Source organism: Schistocerca cancellata, chromosome 3 (genome assembly GCF_023864275.1).
Source record: "Schistocerca cancellata isolate TAMUIC-IGC-003103 chromosome 3, iqSchCanc2.1, whole genome shotgun sequence".
In the NCBI taxonomy this organism is placed as follows: Eukaryota; Metazoa; Arthropoda; class Insecta; order Orthoptera; family Acrididae; genus Schistocerca; species Schistocerca cancellata.
The window spans coordinates 515,366,857-515,385,561 of NC_064628.1; positions in this window are offsets into that span (position 1 = coordinate 515,366,857).

The window sequence follows — 18,705 nt, forward strand, 5'->3', positions numbered from 1 at the left end:
GGAGGAATCGAATGCTCTATCCTCAGCAACAGGCAAACGGGACAACGCATGGGCGTTTCTGTGCTTAGCAGTGGACCGATACAAGAGATCGTAGCGGTACTGCGAGAGGAAAATAGACCAGCGAATGAATTTCTGCGCTGTACGTGGACGTACAGGCTTGGACGGATGAAAAAGCGATGTCAAAGATTTGTGGTCTGTGATGATGGTAAAGTGTCGACCATACAAGAAATCATGAAACTTGGTAACACCAAATACGAGAGTCAATGCTTCTTTCTCGATCTGTGAATAATTTCTTTGCGCAGACGACAGCAATTTGGACGCAAAGGCTATAGGGCGATCGTGCGAACCATCTTTGTGCGCAAGCACAGCACCGCTCCCGAAATCTGATGCATCTACCATCAACAAAAGGGGTTTCTGGGGATCGAATGGCGTAAGGCAAGTATTAGAAAGCAACGCCGATTTCAGCTGGCGAAAGGCGCGTTCGCATTCCGTCGACCAGACGAACGGAACACCTTTACGGCGTAAGCGATGAAGCGGAGCTGAAATGGAAGAGGCATGGGGGATATAGCGATGGTAATAATTTATTTTACCCAGCACACTCTGTAGCTGCGTCAAATTCTGCGGCGAAGGTAAGTCTTGTATGGCACGGAGGTGCTCTGGACTGGGATGTATGCCTTGGGCATTGATTACATGTCCCAGATATGGCAAGTCACGAGCAAAAAACACACATTTGTCCTTCTGCAAGCGAAGACCATTTTATCGCAAGACCTGAAATAATGTTCGAAGGTTGGCTAAATGTTCTTCTGCCGTCTTTCAGGAGATCACAATATCGTCCAGATAGTTTGCATCAGTAGGTACCGACGCACAAACAGTTTGTAAATATTTCTGAAACAATGCAGCGGCGGATGCACACCCGAATGGCAGTCTTTTGAATCGATACAAACCAAGATGCGTGTTAACCACCAATACTCGCTGGGATTCTTCGTCCACCGGTATTTGCAAGTACGCATCTGCTAGGTCCAACTTTGAAAAATATTTACCCGGGCACAGTTTGTCAAAAAGATCTTCCGAGCGGGGTAAAAGAAAAGTAGCAGTCACAAGTTCTGGATTCGCTGTTGCCTTGAAGTCCACACAAAGTCTCAATTTGCCGGAAGGTTTTTGCAAAATGACTAAGGGTGAAGCCCAGAGAGAAGCCTGCACACGTTCAGTTACACCTTGAGATTCCAAATAGTGTAATGTTCTTGCGACCTCAGCACGCAATGCGTGAGGAACATTGCGCGCTCTGAAAAATTTCGGTTGCGCGTTGACTTTCAGTTCCAAATGTGCTTGATAGTTCTTAGCGCAACCAAGGCCCGGTGCAAAAATTTCTGCAAATTCTTCACACAGACGAGAAACACTGGCGGAAGGCACAGTCTGGTTCACTGATAGGACCTGATTGACTATAGACAAGTTAAACAATTGAAATAAATCTAAACCAAACAAGTTCACCTCAGAAGAAGAACGAAGGACGTAAAATGACATAAGTTTTGTTTGTCCCTTGTATGTTGCAAGAAGGCTGCACTGTCCTAACACAGGGATATGCTGTCCGGAATAACTATGTAACTTAACATTTGCGGTACACAACAGAGATGTGCCCAATTGTTTGTACGTGTCTTTATTGAGCAATGAAACTGCAGCTCCGGTATCGAGCTGGAATGGTATCATGTTGTCATTAATTTCCAAGTCTACAAAAGGTTTATTGTCCTGCTGACGACAAGAGCGACTGTCTCGTGCAACGTGAACTGACACTGGTACAGAATCACTTGCGACCTGACGGGATTTCCGTCGATGTCGACGCACACTTTTTGTGGGACGAACACAGTCACTGTTAGAGAGAGTAGCACTGGACGGAGTGGAATTAACTACATGAATGTCCATGGGCGAAGGTTCACGAACCCGAGTATTCTTGGTCCGATTCAGGCGCGAAGCAGAGGGCCTGGAATGGTTGTTAGTGTCCGTTTTGAGCTTTTTCTGGCAAACACTTTGAACATGTCCTTTTTTATTACAGAAAAAAAACAAATAGCCTGGCGTGACGGGCAATTCTCACGCGAATGTGTAGTAGCACACCGCGGGCATGATTTCACTGCATTTGCTTGCTTACGCGGAACACGTGGCTGCACGGAAGGGCGCGAAGGCTGTTTACAGGTCCGTGCAGCTCGCCCGGCGGTCCGGTTAACGTGACACACAGCTGGCGAAGTTGCAAATGATTCCTGAGCAAAGTCAAGTGTGTCTTGCCTATCCAATATGTCTATCACTTGTTGAAGGGAGGGATTGACTAGTTTCAAAATCTGTTCCCTGATACGAACATCAGAAACGTTCTGTGCAATTGCATCACGCACCATAGTATCTGAATAATGGAGTCCACATTCACACTCAAATGCACAATCCCTAGTAAGGCCGTGCAAAGTTGCAACCCACTCCCAATTTGTCTGACCAGGCGTACGTTTTGTACGAAAGAATGTATACCGTTTGGCAACTACATTAACTGATTCTTTGAAATAGGCATCCAATGCAGACAAAATTTCTTCGTAGGACAGAGTTGCTACGTCGCGTCGGGGAAACAATTTCACTATCACGCGGTAGGTGGACACACCTACACAAGAAAGGAGATGAGGCTGCCGCTCGTTACCTTGAATTCTGTAGGCGGCGAGATGGAATCCAAATTGGCGTGACCACTCCGTCCAGCTTTCCATTTCCGCCTTGAACGGACGGAAAGGTGATGCAACTGCGTGTTGTGGCTGCGGTAGCGATGAAGCGGCGGCGGCCGCATCGATTTGCATTGCACGTTGACCATGAACGAGCTGTCCAAGGGCATCCAATAAGGCCTGCGTCTGCTGATTCTGCAAGCGATAAAATTCGGACAGTACATCGGGAGAATGTGGCGAAGCCATGACACAAGTAAATTAGGGCAAATCAAGTATAAAGAAGAAGAAGACCCTATCCCATCCTCGTCGCCGAATATGTTGTGTCTAGACAAGACAGCCTAGACACAATGAGAGGAAGCCGAAAGGCACGCGCTTAAACTCACGCAGGCTGGCGTGAGGTCTGAAACAGGATACGTAATGAATGCTATAAAGAAAAGTACGTAGCTTCTGGAATACTTAACTTTAATCCACATTTGTAGAACATCGCTCTTGATGATACATTAATAGAATATCAATATCAATTGAATACGGCGCCTTGCTAGGTCGTAGCAAATGTAGCTGAAGGCTATGCTATCGTCTCGGCAAATGAGAGCGTAATTCTCAGTGAACCATGGCTAGCAACGTCGGCTGTACAACTGGGGCGAGTGCTAGTACGTCTCTCTAGACCTGCCGTGTGGTGGCGCTCGGTCTGCAATTACTGACAGTGGCGACACGCGGGTCCGTCGTATACTAGCGGACCGCGGCCGATTTAAAAGCTACCACCTAGCAAGTGTGGTGTCTGGTGGTGACACCACATAAGCCTTCCAAGGATGTGGTACTACAGATGTGATAACCACTAAAGTAGTGCAGGTTTGATAGGATCAGCCTCCAAATCCTCCTCCATCCATTGTAAAGCCAGTTACGAGGTCTTGCTGAAAAGCAATGTCTCCGAATTTTCTTAGGTGAAAACTCTTAAATGCTTTTATAAAACAAACTTTAGTAACATACCAAATCTTTATTGTTCATGTCTACATATTTGCTGTCCTCTACCACTAGAGAGCTCCGAAATGTAGAAGGTAACATGGCAGTGCGTAAAGTAACTATATCAACTCATCAGAAACAGTTTGCAGTAATCGAATTTCGAATTAGAGGAGTTCGTCCACACGTGGAGCACCCCCTCGTTCAGTTTGACAATACCCTACCACACACGATAGCTGCGACATCTGCAACATTCAGACTCCTTGGGATCTCTGTCATCGATCACCCTCCGTGCTGTCACGACTTGGTCTAATCAGATTTTCGCCTGTTTCCAAAACTTAAACAACACCTTCGATTACTTCATTTTGATGGTGAACTAATCGGTGCAAGCAGGCTTGAAGGTGTGGCTCCGTCAACAAACATTCCACAGTGACAGTATCAACAAACTGGTCTTTCTTGCGAGGTACGTATTTGTCTCTGGGGTGACTATGTTGATAAATGTGTAGAGATGAAGAGTGAAGATGTAGAATGTCAATAACGTTTATATCTATTTAGAAAGGTTTAAATGTTTTCACGTAAAAAAATATCGGAGGCATTATTTTTCAGCACGTACTCGTATGTGGGGTTTTAGGAAATCATTTCAGTAGTACGCTGAAATTTTGCCTTAAATAGTCTATAACTGCTTCCTTCGAGATCATTCTGCCGCTGTAATGAACGTGGCGGCAAGAAGGTACAGCCTAAGCTTTCCACTATCTTCTACACGTGATGTGTGCAGCTGGAAAGTGACGTCGCAAGTCGATTAGGACACTGCCCCTCCCTGACCTGAATTCTGTGGATGAGCTGCACGAGAAGTGTGGCCGATCGCAATAGAGAAGAGCTACATACAAATCTCCGGTAGACTATTCTGGTTCGAATTTTTTGCTATGTTCTGATTTCAGATAAGTGCACCGACCTGATTGCGCCCAACAGACCAGATCGATTTCTAGCTCGTCCTTATGGAATGCGAGCGAGTGCTCGGTCTCTTGTGAACTCCACGTAGCCGGCCGGTGTGGCCGTGCGGTTCTAAGCTCTTCAGTTTGGAACCGCGTGACCGCTACGGTCGCAGGTTCGAATCCTGCCTCGGGCATGGATGTGTGTGATGTCCTTAGGTTAGTTAGGTTTAAGTAGTTCTAAGTTCTAGGGGACTGATGACCTCAGTAGTTAAGTCCCATAGTGCTCAGAGCCATTTGTGAACTCCACGTCAACAGGGCGTTAATTTCTTGACGTTTTCTTGAGTTTCACTTCTGGTCTCTGGAAACCTGTGTAGTTTATTATTGTGAGTATGTGGTGTGCAGTGTTTCCTCTGGGCTGTAACACGATGATTAGGGAATACTGCATGCCGGATCTGTTAGTATTATGTGGTATAAGTTACCTTTGATTGTTCTTCATCCAGTATGGTAGCTTCTTAATTTTGTTCTCGCTGTCTGGCTACTCCGTACCACGACGTGCGCGAACTTATTCCTCCTGACGTCGTACCCAGGCAGGGTGCTGTAAGAGTGTGTCTCACCACTTCCAACTACTGAATGGCATTCCAATTACACTCATGCCCATAAATTAAGGATAATGCTGATACATGGTGAAACAAAACTCTGGTGGACGGTTTGCGGGTTTAAATCACCTCGGGGTATGACCATGCGTTGCGTTTGACCTGCGGTCGTCGCACGGTGGCGCTGGTAGCAGTCCACATACGCAGAGACGTGTTGGCGCACTGTTGATGACGTTATGAAGGGTAAAATATAGGGCGACTGGAGGCTAGTCAAACACAGCAGGTCGTAGCACAGGCCCTCCGGGTGCCACAAAGTGTGATCACAAGATTATGGCAACGATTCCAGTAGACAGGAATCGTGTCCAGGCGCTACAGTATGGGACGTCCACAGTGTACAACACCACAGGAAGACCGATATCTCACCATCAGTGCCCGCAGACGACCACGGAGTACTGCAGGTAGCCTTGCTCGGGACCTTACTGCAGCTACTGGAACAGTTGTCTCTAAACACACAGTCTACAGACGACTGAACAGACATGGTTTATTCGGCCCGAGACCCGCAAGATGCATTCCAGTGAACCCTGGTCACAGGAGAGCCCATAAAACCTGGTGCCAAGATCACAGTACACGGTCATTGGAACAGTGGTCCCAGGTTATGTTCACGGACGAGTCAGGTATAGTCTGAACAGTGATTCTCCCCGGGTTTTCATCTGGCGTGAACCGGGAACCAGATACCAACGCCTTAAGGGACCTGTATGAAGGGCGTGGTTTGATGGTGTGGGGTGGGATTATGATTGGTGCACGTACACTCCTGCATGTCTTTGACGGAGTAACTGTACCGGGGGGCATTTTGCACCAGTATGTCCGCCTTTCCAGGGGTGCAGTGGGTCCCACATTCCTCCTGATGGATGATAACGCACGGCCCCACTGAGCTGTCATAGTGGAGGAGTACCTTGAAACAGAAGATATCAGGTAAATGGAGTGGCCGGCCTGTTCTACAGACCTAATCGTATCGCTGCACGTCTTCACACCCCTAGGACACTTCAGGAGCTCCGACAGGCACTGATGCAAGAATGGGAGGCTATATCCCAGCAGCTGCTCGACCAGCTGATCCAGAGTACGCCAGCCTGTTGTGGCGCCTGTGTACGTGTTCATGTTGATCATATCCCATATTGATGTCGGGGTAGATGCGCAGGAAACAGTGGCGTTTTGGAGAACATGTCTTTCGGGACGGTTTTCTCAACTTATCACCAATACTGTGGACTTACATATCTGTTCATGTGTGTTCCCTGTGCGCCTATGCGATTAGCGCCAGTTTTGTGTAGTGCCACGTTGTGTGGCACCACATTGTGCAATTATCTTTAATTTATGAGCATGAGTGTATTTACATCAATTGTGAAGATAGATCCAAATATCAGTAACTCATAAACTTAGACAGATCGATCAATACGTCTGACCACATCGAACTCGACCTAAGATCCAAGATTTAAAATCTTCATTTGTCTTGAGCGTTTAGATTGCAGTATGTCCGTTTTCTCTGAGGTGTTTTTACCGCCTTTAAGGGCGTCACCAAGGCACAAAAGCCCACGTCCAGCAAGTGCTCCTGCGCTCACAACGCCGCGCCGATGTGATGCCACTGCATACACACCATCTGCACAGATCCCAGATCGGAGTCGCACAGTGAATTGTTCCAACTACATAAAATGTTTAACAGATACTCGAACATCTTTTGCCAGCATGAGCGTCCACAGTGGAACATAGGCCATTTTTACGAATAACCCATGTTATACCACAGGTGATACTAACTCGCCGGACCGTTTCGGCAACATTTTCTAATAAATTTGCTACACCACGTATGTACACCGTACACTGTGTGGTCGAAACGTGCACAAGGTACCAGAAGCGTTTCCCTCCACTAATCCACTAATTCTTTTACCGTTGGCGATACTGTTCTGTTCACTCCAGAATGTAGCGAATTTTGCCCTTACAGTCATGAAATAGGGAAAGCAGCATACTTCTTAATTCATATTTCAACATGGTCATTCGGTATCCGAAATCCAAAGAGTAAAGCTCTACTGATATACAATGTTTATCTTGCAGCGTCTGCTATTTGACTTTATTGAACACCTCAGTGATGCTGATAAAATCTCATGAAACAGCTTGTTTTAATATTCTGTTGCAGAAATCCACTAACATTTCTTACTGTTTGAATATTTGTCGTGCCTGATCTGCTAAAATACATAGGTCTGTAGCAAGAGTTATTCGTGAAGACAAAAGCAAAGTTTCAAGTCAATGATACTGATTACAGATTTCTAGTCGTTCAAAAACGAGAAGTGGTTCATCCTACCGCCTGACAACACACTCCATCGATGGTGCCACCCGAAAACGTGTGGCACTCACTGCTGTCGGACTTCCCGTTGCGCAGTTGCGCTGCGCGTGGCGACGCGCCATCTGCATTCCTGGCCGATCGATTTGCGACAGACACCACCTGTTGGTGTCGCGGCAGCGGACGCTGGGGCGTTGCTGAATCGCGCTAGAGCCGGCCTCAGGGAGCCACTTGCAAAATCTAACAGCTACACCTGTCTTCTGTCTGACGTTCAGCATTCCGTTGAATGACGAACGTGTTATTTATTTATTTATATATTTTTCGAATCAGAAGCAATACACATTTTAAATTGCAGGCAGCAGCTACGGATAGTTTGAAAGAAAATCAGCTTTTAAAGATATGAAGCGATTTTGAGTAATTTCTTTGACATTTGTATCCAGCCGTTTTTCTCTCTTTTCCGTCGGTAGCAATAGATCCATCAAGCCACACTGCTCGGGTTTTGAAGGCAGGTTAAATTATGCGGCATTGATTGAATTCTTTCGCATTCACCCAGAGTATCCACAGTTTCTGCTACATCCACTTAACTATACTGTCCGAGTAACTACACTTTAGAACTCAATCTGTTAAGGGCTCTTCAGAGAGTACAACCTAACAAAATTCGCTATGAAATTCCTGCAACAGGTTTCATCCACTGCTTTCCCTGGGCACGTAAGAGGTTCTGTGACGATTGTGCAAGCTCTACGGCATTCTTTATAAAGTTCCTGCTTTGCCTGACACATGACCTGCAGTAAGAGTATCCAAGTAATTTATTAGAGGCAGTCTAATGAAAACGATACAGATGCAAAAAAGTAAGTAAACTGATTATTATTTAAAAGGTAATCTCCCTAACATTTAGCCCACTGTAATATAACACGGCTAATGCCTTCATGGAGAAATGTTTGCTGTTGCCTGAGGAACCATGATTGTGCCCTACTGTGCATCTCTTCGTTCGAAGCAAATCGACTGCCACTAATGTTTTTCTTCGGGGCTCCAAAAACATGGAAATCGCAGGACTGTATGGAGTATGTGTAAGGGGATCCCAGCGAAAATTCTGCAGCGTAGTCCTAACAGCCTTGGCAACATATGGCGGGCATAATCCTGCAACAGAATGATGCCATCCGTCTACATTCCTGGCGATTGTACTTGATGGCACTCTTCAGTGTTTGGAAAGTTTCCACAAACGACAATCAATTTGATAGACGGCACCATTCTGTGGCAGGATAATGCCCGCAATATGTTGCCAAAATTGTTTCTAGCGCACCATAACTTTGCTGGAAATCACTTACACAACCTCCTTGCAGTCCCGATATCCCCTCATTTTTGAAGCTGTGAAGGAAGACATACTTGGCCATCGATTTGCTTCGGACGAAGAGCTGCACTTCTGGCTACAATCATGGTTCCGTAGGCCACCTGAAAATATTCATCCATGAACGCGTTGACCACCTTGGCTCACAGCGGGCTAAATGTGTTAACATATATGGCAATTACTTTTGAAATAATAAACACTTTACTCACTTTTTTCACGCGTCTCGTTTTCATTTGACTTCCCCGTATTCATTGATCAGCCAGAACATTATGAGCACCTACCTAATAGCCGGTATTTACACCTTCGTAACGGACAACAGGGGCGACGCATCCTGGCATGGAAGCAATGAGACCGTGGTACGTCGCTGGAGGGAGTTGGCACCACATCTGCACGTGTAAGTCACCTAATACCCGTAATTTCCGGGCAGGGAGGTGATGAGCTATGACACCACATTCAATCACATCCCAGATGTGTTCGATCGGATTGTCTGGCGAGCTGGGGGCCCAGCACATCAATTGGAACTCGCCACTGTGTTCCTCGAACCACTTCATCACACTCCTGGCCTTGTGATATGGCGCATTATCTTGTTGAAAAATGCCGCTGCCGTTGCGAAATGTGATCCTCATGAAAGGGTGTATGTATCTGCAACCAATGTACGATACTTGTTGGCCACCCTGGTGCCTTGCACTACTCCACTGGGCCCATGGATGCCCGTGTGAATGTTCCCCAGAACATAATGGAGCCGCCGCAAGCTGATCTCCGTACCGCAGTACAGGTGTCAAGGAGCTGTTCCTCTGCAAGACACGGGTTCACGCCCTCCCATCTGCATGACGAAGAAGGTGCCGGGATTCATCACACCATATAACGCTCTGCTACTGCGTCAACTTCCAGTGCAGATAGTCTGGTGCCCATTTCAGTCGTAGTTATCGACATGGTGTTAACATTGGCACGTGCATGGGTGGTCGTCAACGGATGAACGTTTTTATTAGTGCTCGTTGTACTGTGCGTGAAGACACACTTGTACTCTGCCCAGAATTAAAGTCTGATGTTATTTCTGTCACAGTTCGCCGCCTGTCCTGTTTTACCTATTTGCTCACCCTACGACGTCCGACATCTTGTAATGAAGGATGGCCGCCCAACCCCATGACGTCTGGACACGGTTTCACCTCGATTTCGCCACGTGTTGAAGACATTCATTTTGTGCAGTTTCCGAAATGCTCGTGCCTAGCCTTCGGGCCATCACAATCAACCCTCAGTCAAACTCACATCATGCGCCTCTTCCATTCTACACAAGAACAGCATGCCCGCTTATAGTACATACACTGTGCGTGTGTCTGACTAGCAGTCATTCTTCGCAAAATGACGCTTCTATCCCCTGGGCGGGTTTATATTGATAGACTGTCGGTGGTCATAATATTTTGGCTGATCATTTTCGAATGAAATTTGCGTTCGTCAGTGAGAGAACACGAATACCAAACTGCATAAGACTCATGTCTACATCACATATACAAATAATCACTAAATATTCAATTAGTATCATATACTAAAGAAATAAAATGTGTTTGGTCAATAGTAAGGGGCTAATGAATGCCTGTTTCCTGGCGAATGACGAGTTGTTGGAGATATAGTAACGTCATCGCAGTTACTGTTTCTCCCTTTCTGCCACAAGCATCTAGCTGCCGAGTAGAAAGTTAGATGGTTATAGCTGATCTCTCTGTATCGTCATGAAATGAATGTTCTATGAGAGTTCGACAGTTGTCAACAACAACAGAAACAGGGAATAAAAAATGCACATGTGTTACATAACATCAGTGCCTGATCGTTGATTGGGAATTTATCTTACTATGTATTCAGAGAAAAGAAGTAATTCATTCTGAAGCAGCTGAGTCGCCACCCAGGAGAAAGATACTCTATGTTACGATATCAATATTTTACAAAAGGTATCAAGACTTTGTTCAAATATTAGCTTCTCGAGTACACCGATAACTGTTATACGTTGATTATTTATTGATACACTACATCACAGGGCTAACACAAGGTGGTAATACGAATTTTGAATGACTGAAGGAACAGATATCCAGCAAGTACCACTACAAATTAAGTACCTTCTTAGCTCCTCGTGATATTGGCACCCGTAACAAATCCCATCTATAACAGGAAAATATAATAAGTATTTCTAAGAGATTCATTCGACTTAGTATGACTACCGATAAAAGGAAGATCTAAGTTTAACTTCCCATCAATATTGAGGCCATTAGAGACAGAGCACAAGATCGAATTATTTCAAAGATGGAAATGAAAATCGGCTGTGCCCTTTCGAAGGAACCATCACGGCATTATACTGGGATTTAGGGAAATTACGCGAAACCTAAACCAGTGTGGCCGGACTCAGATTTGGACCTTCGCTCTTCAAATGATTCAAATGGCTCTAAGCACTATGGGACTTAATATCTGAAGTCATCAGTCAGACTTAGAACTACTTAAATCTAACTAACCTAAGGACATCACACACACCGATGCCAGAGGCAGGATTCGAATCTGCGACCGTAGCAGCAACGCGGTTCCGGACTGAAGCGCCTAGAACCGCTCGGCCACAACGACCGGCGACCTTCGTCCTCCCGAATACGAGTCTAGTGTGCTAACCACTACACCTCCTCACTCGATGGTAACACTACCCCTTCTACATCATTGAAGATCTTCTACAATAACACTACACTTTCTACATGAATGAAGATCAACACTTAGATTAAACTGTAACTTACTAATGCAAACTAAGAGTTTAATATGGCGCCAATTCTAAGGTTCCGGTTCATATGATCGCTTGTGTTTTTTGTTCTACTTTCCAGAAGGTGCAAATAATTAATAGTATGTCGCGTGATTTTCGTCGGGAGTACGGCACTGGACATTGTTTTGTGTAGTATTGACCTCGCATTTCACTACTGACATCTCAACCAGCCTTGTCTCATGGTACGTGATATTTTTAGTGAGGTTTCTGTGAAGACTCCGTAGATGTAACTCTGCTTCCAACAAGTTTTGATGAATTGCCATACGATATAATAATAGGGGTGTATGCAGTATTCGAATTACGGTCGCAATTGACTCTCGTCTGGAAGTTTGTTGCGGGCACGGTGGAGGACACGCTAAACATCTGTGAAAGGTAAATCAAGTAAGTGCATGCGTGTGAAAGACATACTCTTGTAAAATTCGATGATTCTTTCTAAAATAATAACTTTATAGTGCTTTACGTAAGTTGAAATTTACTTTAGACTTCAGTCCTTATTCGCTTAGAAGATTCAGTGATGTTGATGATACTTTTCGAAACATGCAGTATTTGGGACAGGGCATACAGTGATATTTTGCTCGCTAGGTTGCTGAGTGGGTGTAAGGAACTTCTTGCCAGATAAAGACGTGGACTGTAAATAGAAAAAAAAGACAAATACTAGCGTCTAATTTCTCGTCGACAACGAAGTCTTAACGACTGAGGACTTGGGGAAGGGATGGGAAACAGAATATGCCGTGTCCTTTTCAAATGAACCATCCCGGCATTTTCCTTAATCGATTTAAGAATATCACAGAAAACGTAATCTTTCATAACCAGAAGCAGTCTTTATCCATCACCTTCTTCCCCTCTCCCTGTTCACCTACTTTTTGCCTTCTCTGCCTATATCCTCCTTCTCCTCTCCTGCTCTTCCCTACCTCTCTTCATTTCCTCCTCTCACGTCCTTCTTCTCTGTTCATCTCCTTCTCTCCCTCTCTCTGCCAATCTCCTCCTTCTCCTGTCTCTGCCAATCTCCTCCTCTTTCCTTTCTCTGTTCATCTCCTAATCTGCCCTCTCTCTGTCTATTTCCTCGTCCCACACTTACTATCCATCTCCTTCCCCTATCTCTATCCATCTCCTCCTTCCCACTGGCTGTCTGTCCATCTCCTCCTCCCCCCTTCTCTCTCCACTTTGTCACACTCGCCCTAATAAGAAGATGGTGGTTCTTACCCCCCACAGTATTTCTTTCCATATCGTAACTAATATGTGTACCGAATTCGTTCCTAGGGTTCAGGGTGAGTTTTTTACTCCTGCCTTTGGCCCCGTATGTACATGTAAAATACATTTTACACATATGTAACGCATTTCACATGTATTTGTGCACATATTTCACCTACAGCTCTAGCGAATTTCGCCCTGCCGTGTCATTTGCATACAGCTCAATGGTGACGTGGTATCTTCTGAAGTATGTATCGTAAAGTGATACAATTTTGCTGGAATATCCAGTGACGTATGTGTCTACTGCCTGCGAAATGTGTTGCGAATAGGCTCAGTAGTAAAGCAGGAGTGAATCAATGCATCATACGTGATGTGGCAGTTTTTCACGTGTCTCATTGTTTATGATGTAGCACCTCCTGAAATAAGTGTCTCTCTTTTGAGCCATCTGTCCCCTAGAACTTAGAACTACTTAAACCTAACTAACCTAAGGACAACACACACACATCCACGCCCGAGGCTGGATTCGAACCTGCGACCGTAGTGGTAGCTCGGTTCCAGACTGACGCGCCTAGAACCGCTCGGCCACTCCGGCAAGCATTCCTCTCATGTGCCAACCTTATCGTCTCAGAATAGCACTCGCAGCCTGCGCCCTCAATTATTTGCTGGATGTATTCCAGTCTCTGTCTTTCTTTGGCAGCTTTCACCCCTACAGCTATCTCTAGTACCATGGGAGTTATTCCCTGGTATCTTAACAGATATCTCATCACCCTGTCCCTTCGTCTTGTCCGTGTTTTCCATATATTCTTTTCCTCACCGATTCTGTGCAAAACCTCCTCATTCCTTATCTTATGAGTACATTTAATTTTCAACATTCTTCAGTAGGATAACATCTCAAATGCCTCGGTTTTCTTCTGTTCCCTTTTCCCACAGTTCATTTTCAGTACCATACAATGCTGTGCTACAAAAGTACATACTCATAAATTTGATCCTCAAATTAAGGTCTATGTATAATAGATACTAGTAGACTTCTCTTAACGAGGAGTGCCCTTTGTGACAGTGCTAGTCTGCTTTTTATGTGCTACTTGCTCCGTCCGTCATGGGCCATTTTGCTGCTAAGGTAGCAGAATACCGTAACTGCATCTACTTCGTGCTCACTACTCGTGATGTGAAGTTTCTTGCTGCTCTCATTTCTGCTGCTCCTCATTACTTTCGTCTTTCTACGATTTACCTCAAATCACATTCTTTACTCATTAGATCGTCCATTCCATTCAACATATCCTATAATTCTTCTTCATATTGACTGACGATAGCAATGTCGTCAGCGAATCTTATCATAGGTATCCTTTCACCCCGAATTATAATCCCACTCTCGAACCTATCTTTTATTTCTGTCATTGTCTCTGTGATGTACAGACTGAATATTAGGGGTGAAAGACTACATCCCCGTCATACACACTAGTTAATTCGGGCACTTCATTCTTGGTCTCCCATTCTTGCTGTGCCCTCTTAGTTCTTTGCGCATTATCTATTACTCGTCTTTATAGCTTATCCATATTTTGCTCAGAATTTCGAACACCTCGTACCAATTTACAACGTCTAGTGCTTTTCCCAAGTCGACAAATGCCATGAACGTTTTTTTTTATTTTTCTTGACTATTACTTCCATTATCAACCGCAACGTCAGAACAGCCTCTATGTTGACTTTACCTCTCCCGAAACCAAACTGATTGTCGCTTAACAGTTCCTCGATATTTTTTCTTTTCACCTGTATATTATTATTATCAGAAACTTGGATGATTGAACTGATAAGCTGATTGTGCGAACATTCACGCACTTGAAGACTATTGCAATCTTCGGAATAGTGTTGATAACGTTTCTTCCGAAAGTCTGATTGTATATCGCCAGTTTCATACAGCCTGCACACCAACATGAATAGTCGTTTTATTGCCACTCCCAGCTATGATTTTAGAAAAATCCCGATGGAATGTTACTTACCCCTTCCGTCTTCTTTGATCTTAAGTCTTCCAACGCTCTTTTAAATTTTGATTCTGATACTGGATCGCCTTTCTCTACCCTATTGACTCCTATTTCTTCTTCTATCACGTCGTCAGAAAAATCTTTCCCCTCATAGAGGCTTTGACTATTCTCTTCCCACCTATCCGCTCTTTACTCTGCATTACCATTATCGCCCTTCCTTTTAATCTCACCGAAAGTTGTTTTAACTTATCTACATGCTGAGTTAGTCCTTCCAGCAATTATTTTTTTTCGATTTCCTCACATTTTTCATGCAGCCAATTCTCCTTAGCTTCCCTGTACTTCCCATTTATTTCATTGCTAAGTATCTTGTATCTCTGTATTAAAGAATTTCCGTGAACATCATTGTACTATCATCTTCTGTTACTCATGGTTTCTCCGCAGTCATCTTCCATGCTCAAAGTGGTTCAAATGGCTCTAAGCATTATGGGACTTAACATCTGACGTCATCAGTTCCTGAGACTTAGAACTACTTAACCCTAACTAACCTAAGAACATCACACACATCCATGCCCGAGGCAGGATTCGAACCTGCGACCGTAGCAGCAGCGCGGTTCCAGACTGAAGCGCCTAGAACCGCTCGGCTACAACGGCCGGCACCTTTCATGTACCTATGTATTTGTTTCCAACTCCTATGACTAACATTTTTAGAGATTTCTATTGCTCTTGACCTGAACAGCCTTCACAGCTTTTCATTATCGCAGTATCTATAGCCTCAGAGAACTTCAAGTGCCTCTCTTCATTCCTTAGTGCTTCCGTATTCCAATTCGTTGCTCATTGTTTCTTCCTGACTAATCCCTAGAACTTAAATTTACTCTTCATTGCGACTAAATAATGATCAGACTCTGTATCTTGTTCTGATTACGCCTTACAATTCAACATCTGATTTCGGAATCTCTGCCTGACCATGATATAACCCAATTTGAATCTTCCCGCATCTCCAGGCCTTTTCCAAGTATACCTCCTCGTCTTGAGCTTTTTTGAACAGAGTATTCGCCGTTAATAACTGAAATTAGTGTTTCTCATCGCTCACTCCTACTACCAAGCTCTGCCTGACCATGATATAACCTAATTTGAATATTCCCGCATCTTCAGGCCTTTTCCAAGTATACCTCCTCGTCTTGAGCTTTTTGAACAGAGTATTCGCCGTTAATAACTGAAATTTACCGGTGTTTCTCTTCTCTCACTCCTGCTCCAAGCTCACATCCTTTCGTAACCACATTTTCTTCTCCTGCCTTTACAGCCGTATCCCAATATCCCAACATTATTAGATTTTTATTTCCCTTTACGTAGTGAATTAGCCGTTCAGTATCAACATATACTTTCTCTACTTCTTCATATTGTTCTTTTGAAGGTCGCTTAACCATTGTTGTTGACTTTTTTTTCCGTTGATTCTCATGAGGAAACTGTCATTAAACTGTTCATGACAACTCATTCTCCGTCCTTACCTTCCATTTACAAAGAATCTTACTCCCGTTCTACCATTTTACGCTGCTTTTGATATTATCCAGTATTATTCTGACCAGAAATCCTTATCTTCTTTCCATTTCGCTGCACTGACCACCACTATATTTAGAATGATCCTTTGCAGTTCCCTTTTAAGATTTTGCAGCTCTCTGCCATGTTTAAACTTCTCACATCCCACGTCCTGACTCGTAGAACATTACCCTTCCGTTGGCTATTCAATCTTTTTCTCACGGTCACCTGCCGCTTGACAGTCGCTTCCCGGAGATCCTAAAGGGGCACTATTCCGGAATCTTTTGCCGATGTAGAGATCATCATAACACTTTTCCAATTGAAGTCCACATGTCCTGTGGATATACGTCATGTGATTCTTCCGCCTTTTAGGAACAGTTTCCGACCCCAAGGGCAAGAGAGTGCCCTGAAGCCGTGTCCGCTCCTCCGCCATCTTTGACAGAGTCTACTGCGAAAACGACAGACAGAAGCATGATTCTTCTCTTCCTGTGTCAGAATCAACGTCTATATCGGCAATGATTACTCAGTAATTCACATTTAAATGTTTGGCTGAGAGGTCATTAAACTACTTCGACTGTTCCATTCTCGAACAGGACGTGACATAAATGAACATTTAAACATTTTCGCGGAAGCTCTGGTATTCCTTATTTTATTACGATAGTAATGCCTCCCTATGCAGGTAGGAGCCGACAGAATGTTTTCGCGTACTGAGAAGAAACATGGTGTCTGAAATTTCATGAAAACATCACACCCCAACGAAAAACGCCTTTGGTGTAATGACTGCCACGTCAACTCACCTGTCACATCCATGACATTTTATTCCCTTTTTGTGACAATACGAAACATTCTGTCTTTCTTTGAGCTTTGTCGATGTCGTCCTCAATCCCATTTGATAAGGATTCCATGGTGCGCAGCAATTCTCCTGAAGAGGACGGACAGTCGTAGTGGAGGAAGTCTCTTTAGTGGATCGAAGGCATTTTCTAAGTTTTCAGCCAATAAAACGTAATCTTTGGCTTGCCTTCCTCAGAAAATGTTCTATGTGATGTTTTCACTTTAACTTTATTGCTAACTGTAACCTCTACGTACAGAGTAGGAGTGAAAACCCTTTAGATTTGTGTGACTTATCGTCTAAGCGAAATTTAATGGAATTTTTGTTTAGTTTTACTGTGGAGGACTCCACAATTTTTATTGTTTAGGATCATTTGCCACTTTTCGCATCACACCGGTAGCTTGTGTAAATTATTTTGCAATTAGTTCTGATTTTCTGATGACTAATAGACTCTAAACGAAAGTACCATCAAGAACAATTTGAAATAAAATTGGCCAGGAGCGAGAAGGACACGTGCTCTAAAGGTTCAGTACAAACTTAATTATGTCTATAGACAGTTCATTCATTCCGGGAATCGAAACTCTCTACCATTTTTGCCTGTTCTCGACATTGATACTGGCAAGATATACGTCTCAGAGATTCCAAGATTTTCGATAGCGTTTTAATTTCATTAATGTAAATTTGACATAAAGTCATGCAGAAGGCAGGCGACCATTATTATGTACAAGGTGGTCCGCTGATCGTGACCAGGCCAAATATCTCACGAAATAAGCGTCAAACGAAAAAACTACAAAGAACGAAACTCGTCTATCTTGAAGGGGGAAACCAGAAAGCGCAATGGTTGGCCCGCTAGATGGCACTGCCATAGATCAAACGGATATCAACTGCGTTTTTTAAAAATAGAAACCACCATTTTTTTATTACATATTCCTGTAGTACGTAAAGAAATAAGAATTTTTTAGTCGGACCACTTTTTTCGTTTTGTGATAGATGGCGCTGTAACAGTCACAAACGTATAAGTACGTGATATCACGTAACATTCCGCCAGTGCGGACGGTATTTGCTTCTTGATATATCACCCGTGTTAAAATGGACCGTTTACCAATTGCGGAAAAGGTCGATATCGTTTTGATGTATGGCTATTGTGATCAAAATGCCCAACGGGTGTGTGCTATGTATGCTGCTCGGTATCCTGGACGACATCATCCAAGTGTCCCGACCGTTCGCCGGATAGTTACGTTATTTGAGGAAACAGGAAGTGTTCAGCCACATGTGAAACGTCAACCACGACCTGCAACAAATGATGATGTCCAAGTAGGTGTTTTAGCTGCTGTAGCGGCTAATCCGCACTACAGTAGCAGACAAATTGCGCGAGAATCGGCAATCTCAAAAACGTCGCCTGCCGGAGTGACCGAGCGGTTCTAGGCGCTTCAGTCTGGAACCGCGCGACCGCTACGGTCGCAGGTTCGAATCCTGCCTCGGCGATGGATGTGTGTGTGATGTCCTTAGGTTAGTTAGGTTTAAGTAGTTCTAAGTTCTAGGGGACTGATGACC